At 35.2% G+C, this 7197-nt stretch overlaps 1 pseudogene; it reads right to left on the bottom strand.

Moving 5' to 3' along the window:
• Positions 1-6380: 6380 nt before the first annotated feature.
• Positions 6381-6480, bottom strand: LOC113354732 (annotated as a pseudogene).
• Positions 6481-7197: the final 717 nt, after the last annotated feature.

Here is a 7197-nt window from a genome sequence, read left to right as displayed (position 1 = left end):
TGCTAATCGTCCTATAAGACGATTCTGGTGTATGTTCTTCATGGAGGCGAAGAACATCCAAGAATCGGTATATATGATGCTTCGATGTAAGCCAATTCTGGGTAGAATCAAAGTTTTAGATTTCTCAATCAATGAATAAATGAGTTTAAGAGAATGAGTTTGATGTTGATTTACCTTACAGATTGGTGATTGTTGAGAAAAAAATTACAATTTTTTTTATAAGAGTTTGAAGATTTGTAAAGAATAGAAGAATATGGAAAGTTTTTGTGTTTTAAGAATTTAGGTTTTGTTTTTTTTTTCTGAAAATAGAAATGCTTTCTATTTATATGTGTTTAGGATTAAGGGTAACTTGAGGCTAAATTTATAATTTAACCCATTTTAAATCCCCTTAGTATTTTTCTTGTTGGGAGCAAAATTTTGATAGGCCCCAAACTAGCCAAGATAAAAAAAAACGGGTTAGTTCGAGGCTTATTACCGGAAGACACAAATGGATTATTTTAAAGGTAACTAAAAAAACCCTAACCTAACTATTTTTGATAATGACTAATGTATTTTTGTGTTATTTTCTGTTGATTAATTATTTTTATTTATTTATTTTATATTATTTTACCGAGGGAATTTATACAGTTGAGTTTACGAATAGCTCTGCTCCGTCATTATAACGTGAACATATGTTCTGACAAAAAACTATTCAAATGCATACTTTTCTTTCTGACAAAAAACTATTCAAATGCATACTTTTCTTCTTCGGATTCATCCACATTGTTAAATCAAAATAAACCAATTACTAGTTTGGATTGCTTATATTTCAACCTTAATTTATCAATTTGACTCAACACCCATTACTTACCTGATTGAAAGAAAGACCAATCCCATTTCAACACTATCTTGTTCAATACTTACACATTTCATATTACCCATAGTAAGACTCTCTTCACACAATAGAGAAACCATAGGTCTGAAATCAAAACAGACATTCACCATAGATAAAAATCTAAAACAAGCCAACAAACAATCAACAAAATACTTCTATTGACTTCTACCTCAGTCATTCTAAAACCCTTCACACAAAAGAAAACACCGTCCGGGAGAACTAAAAGAGTGGGAAAACTACGAATCTCGATGTCTTATCCAGCAAGATGAGCAACAAACATCAAAATACATGTCTCAGAGAAACTTATTAACCTTATGTTGTCGGGTAAAAACGACTAACTAGTTTCCTGGTAAAAAGTGGTGGAGTAGGGAAGTGCTCGATGAAGCAAATCGTCTGAACCTTTAAGCAAATGTACTACACGGGAGTACTTTGAGTTCGAGAGACTAATCTGTAGGACTCTTCCCTAAACCATGACGATGGCCATTCTAGTTTAATTTCGGTCACAAGGAAGGAGAAGGGTCGGTCTGTAAGGAGGAAACTAAGAATGTGTGGATATCAATGGAGATTGATCAATTGACGATGTAATGTGTTGAACTGCTTTGAAGATGATTTCTATGCATAGTCGAGATGAATCCTTTGTAAATGATTTGGCGGTCCGATTTCTATTGAGAATCTATATAAGGACCGATCCTTACCTGAGGATCTGTAGCAGGACCGATCCCTACCTTGGGATAACTTGCAGGACTGATCCCGTATAAAAATTGTATTTTCGGTTTCTGTATACACTTTGGAGTTTACATGGATATTATAATACGAGTTGTTATTTATGGAAGTTCACTATGTCGACATTATGAGTATTTGAAACATGTTCTAAAATCTAATTTATTTATTGTTCAAAGATATTCCTTGATACTCAAGTTAAGATCCTAAAGCGAAATATTTGAGAACCTTTACTTAAGATTTTCGAATTTATATGTCTTTAATTTTCTAGTAAGTAAAACATATCTCTGGAGAATATATTAGTGAAGTATACTTGTATGCTAGCTAATATTGAGTTGTCATCCATGAGAGATTTCGGTAATTTAGACGGATATTAGTTGGAATTAGACAAAACCGAAAGTTCGTAATTGTATATCTTTTGATATTTTCAGATATGGAAATTCCTTGGTGTCTAAACTACCTTGGTATGAAGTGTTTTCTTCTTACAAACTTATCCTGACACACACACTTCATTTTAAAGTCAGTGTGATAGTCGAATGTTAGTGTTATTCGGAATACTATCTTGGAGATGAAAGTAACCTAATTAGGCAAAATCTCTTACGTCCGCTCTTTAAAGAATTTTGTGGAATCAAGAAGCGTCTAGAAGTACCGCTGGTAGGAAAAACAGTTGTGTTATTATTTTAGTATTCGATTAATTATTGATTTGATTGACTTACTGTAGTTTAACCTTGATATTCACTAGTTTGTTTATTTCATGATCCTTCGTTCCGATCCTGATATAATGTCACTCGAACTAGATCAAGAATCAAGAAAGTTCAAATCTAAAGATAGGCTTGTGATCATCAATTGTTAACAGACTATGTTCTGTGCGTGATTGATCATAAGGGAATCAAGTTATTGTTCAGGTACTTTAAAGATCGAAGATTTCTTATTGTTTTCTGATCTTTGTGATTTACTTCATGCACACTAGATTGACTGGTATACGACATAGCTTGTTTATCTTGATACACATCTTATAGCTTGTCATATAGATCGACGATCTATCATTTGGTGGTCCTCTTCAGTATCTGAATCTGATAGATTAAGCTAAGATTTGAAATAACAATGATTTGATGACCAAGACAGTTGTTTCCATATCATGATTAAGTCATACTTATCTCCATATTTAAATTTTTGATCACTAATATTTTTTGTTTTCCAACAATCTACACAGATTCACAACACTTGGTTTTCTCCATATGTATAAAAAATTGTTTTTATCAATGAGTATCTAAACACGTAAGAGATTGGTGATGAATCATAAGTTCTAAATATGACTTGATTAATTATTATATGATTTTATTTTGAGTTTTCATATGATTATCATTGGTTTTTACTGTAAATAATGTTTATGGTTGATCAATAAATTGTTTAGGTGGCCAACTACATCATTTTGTTAATTAAGCTACTGTTATTAGAAGTTAGGATACCCATAACTATTGAATAATTCGTAACTCAAGTAGGGAATGTGAGACCTTACAGAGGGTTTGTATGGAGAAAACACATGTAAAAACAACACTAGAATAGTGAACTTTGCGCTAAGAATTTAAATACTAGGATCAACCTAAAATTCACAAAATATAAGACGTTCGAAAAAAGATAATTTAGAGTGTACTACTTCCTGGTGCTTAGACAGATATAATCAAGTATTCGAGCGCTTCGGTATCCGGTGACCTAAGAAATTTTGGGGATAGCACTGTGATAGATGCATTTATGTGTCTATTTTCATCTCGATTTTCTATATTGTTAGTACCCATTTTCCTACTTATTATGGTGTTTTGTGTATTTGTAGGTACTTTTGGGAAATAAACATTTTTGAAAAATTCGGCTCGAAAAGTTACTAAAGGCACCTCCGGAGGACATCTACTAAAAGGACTCCCATTTTGGATAAGGGCACCCGAATTGTTAAGGGCCACCCACCTGTTATTCATACCCCATCAGAGGATAGGGGGCGCCCCTTATTCTTCCCCATTTAAACATATTTTGGCGGGAACAAATTTACAGAGCCTTGAACTTCCCAGTTTGGATTTGAACGATATTCTCTCATGGATTTTCAGTGGAAGTACGTGGGTATGGGCCTGTTAGGATTATGGACGCTAGCTAATAAACTTGGACGCGGAAGAAACATGATTGTTACACGTTGATTTGTTAAAACAGGGAAGAATACTCACTCAGATTCTGTTGGTTTTATTCTTGGAAATTTCGTGCAGTAATGGAGCCATATATTCTGTTAGATTTGTTTTGATCTTCATAGAGTTTTTGGAGAGTTTGGAAAGAGCTAGAAGCCGCATATAAGAGAAAAATAAAAGGAAAGTACCGTGACCTGCGGGAGAAGAAAATAAGTTTTCTCCGAGTTTTAATCGGCTTGTGGTGGATATAAAAGGTGGAGGAAGTCATAACAGAGGGAGTCGAGAGTTTGGGTACCGAGCAGAGGTGTTAGGGTTGCTGCAGGTGGAGTTGCAGGGAAGATGCAGGCGAGACTGTCGGAGGAGAAGAAGAACACGAAGAATAGATCACACTTCATAATAAAACATTCATCTTTTCTTTGTAACAACAACTTACCTGTAACAGTGACGTCCGTAACAGTAATATAGTGTTACGAATTTCTGTCCATTATATTTTCTCAAATAAAACACCTATTAAGCCATGAGATATTATTTTGAGTTTGTTTTCACCATCATGAGCTAAACCCCATCGCTGGGACGATGGAGGAAACCCTATTTCACAATCGTTTGGTAACTATAATTGATTCTTTATGACTTTTGCACCTGTTTTAATTGATTTATGATTTTTCTAGATTAGTTGTGATTTTGTTTGATAATGTATGCTGGGTCTAAGTACTTTTGATGCGTCATGCTTGTGATTTACATATAACACTTTATAAAATCTACTTTTGGCAAAGAAAAAAGTCAACAAAAGAGCTAGAATTGTTATGAATCATTATATAAACCAATTGAATGTGATTAGTGGTGAAATCCAAAGTCCTAGTACCTCTAGATATTCGTGACAATCCTTTGTATATATTATCTTTGTTTTTAGAGTTAGAATTTAAGTCTAGAATCGAGTCTTTACAAGTCCGAGCGAACGATACTTTACTTACCACTTTCAAAACTACATCAATTTTTGGCGCCGCCGATGCGGACTTGTTTTTAGGGTTTTAGATTTTTTTATTTTATTTTATTTTATTTATTATTTTTGTCCTTTTTTATGTTTTTGGGTATTTATCTTGTGTGTACAGGTTCTGGATCATAAAAAAAAAATTGAGCCAAGGAGTTTGGTGATTTCATAAAGACTTGGAGCTAAAGATTAAAGCAAAAAGAACAGAAAAGAAGACGATTTTATTTTAGACAATTTTAGTTTAGGGTTTGTTTATTTTATTAAAAAAAAACTGTATTAGGGTTTATTATTTTTGTAATTTTTCTTTATTTTTTTGACTTTTGGACTTTTGGACTTTGGGACATTATTTTTTTTATTACCCTACGGAAGGGTACTTTAAATATAAACTGTTTGCAGAGAAGGAGGACAATTACGATATTGTCTCTGCACCTTGGGTTCGTACACTAGACATCGGAGTCAGTGGCCCGAGTCGACTACAACCGATCATCCCCCGTCTGAAACGGGAGGAAAGATTCTAAACACTCGCGAATCCCCTGTCAGCGAGTTACTGGACTCCTTCGTATGCATATATGTTGAGGAATGAATACGGACATTTATTTTTCTAGTAAAGGGAAAGGCCTGGCCATACAAGATAAGGGTTCGGATTTCATCACCGTTCTCTTCTTGCCCGCTTTAGGAACACGTAACCTACGCGAAACTAAGCCTAAAATTTTGACTAGAACGAGATCGATAGGGTAATGAGCTTAACAGGAAAGTCATTCGAAAAATATTAGTTACTCTTTTAAGCATACTTCGAAGTTCTTGACGGTTTCTGTAAGTTGAATGCGTGACAGCGCCGCCTTGTAATACCGGTGAGGTCTTGGGTATCAAAGATCCACCGAGCTTCCCTCGCCTTTATTCAACTTACGTTAACTCGGATTGATTCCAGAGGGGTTTGCTTAAATTGTAACGAATTCCCGTTCGAAGGATTAGAAGCTGGTCTAGAAACAATCTAAGTGGAGCCGTCATGCTTTTTGTTTGATAGAAATCAATAGGTTTGATTTGGTTGAGTCGGCCTTGATCTGTGTTTGCTTACCCTTCCAATTTAGAAAATTCTATTGTATGCCTGAACGTAAAAGAGACGCACTAGGTAGATTTGTTAAAGAGAAACCTAGTAGTTCGAAGCGTCTCGATTACCTTAATCTAGAAAGTACGGATTTTGAAGAGTCTGTTTTTGAACGTTCTTTGACTGAGGAGAGAATCCATGTTGCTCCGATAGCGCCAGAAATGGAAACTTTGAAAGCTTTGTTGAATCCAACTAGGACTACCCGTCCTTCGTGTATTAAGTTAGCTGAAACGGAGGCACCCTATGAACTGAAACCTGGGACCTTACAGATGCTCCTAATCTTTTTAGGGAAAGAAAATGAAAACCATTGTTACTATGTTAGGGAATTTGAGGAAATTTGTAGTACTCTAAAAATTAGAGGCTCAGATGATGATGCTTTGAAACTTAGGTTATTCCCATTTTCCCTGAAAAATAAGGCCAAATCGTGGCTGTATAGTTTGGACTCCGAGTCAATTGAGACATATGAACAACCTACATCTGCCTTTTTTAATAAGTTTTTCCTTAGGCACAAAACATCGTCTATTAGGACGCAAATATGCACATTTTCACAATAAGAGGGAGAATCTCTATATAGGTATTTGGAAAGGTTCAATGATTTATTATCCCAGTGTCCTCATCATGGTTTAGAAAAGGTTATGTTATTTCAGATCCTTTATGAGGGTTTAGATTATTCCACAATGACCATGGTTGAGTCTCTATGCACTGGTGGATTTGAAAACGAAACTGTTGATGCGGCGATGGAATTTTTTAATGAAATTGCCGAAAAAACCCAGCAATGGGAAAATATTAGGGCACCCCAGAAAACACTTCTTTTAAGTAGAGGAAACGTTAATAGGATAGAAGGAGACTATGAATCAGATGCCAAAATTGCTGCTATAGCAAAAAGGTTAGAAGCCTTAGAAGTGGGCCAGAATAGTGGTAGAGTGGAGCCTTTTTGGGAAGGCCAGAATATTGAAGAGCAGGCCAATGCTCTTTATAATAACACTAGATTTGATAACCGTCAAAAGATTGACCCATATTCAGAAACCTATAATCCTGGTTGGAGAAACCATCCGAACCTTTCGTGGTCTAAGGGCCAAAGTCAAGGTCAGTTTAGTAATTCTAATGCTCCCCCAGGTTTTGGCTATACTAAGAATCCTTCAGGACTAGCTCAGTTTCAGAATCAGTCAGATAAGAAAATCCTAAGTTTAGAGGAATCTCTCGCCTTGTTAACTCAGCAAACTGCAAAATTCAGTTATCCGTAGAACAGAGTCTACAAGCTAGTAACAGGATAGGACAAGAAAATAGTCAGGCTATTTCCGAGTTAAAAACCCAGGTTGGTCTGATAAGTGATTCTTTGAGA

Source organism: Papaver somniferum, chromosome 2, assembly GCF_003573695.1.
Source record: "Papaver somniferum cultivar HN1 chromosome 2, ASM357369v1, whole genome shotgun sequence".
Taxonomy (NCBI): domain Eukaryota; kingdom Viridiplantae; phylum Streptophyta; class Magnoliopsida; order Ranunculales; family Papaveraceae; genus Papaver; species Papaver somniferum.
The sequence above is the reverse complement of the archived record's forward strand: the minus strand, read 5'-3'. Positions and strand labels throughout refer to the sequence as shown.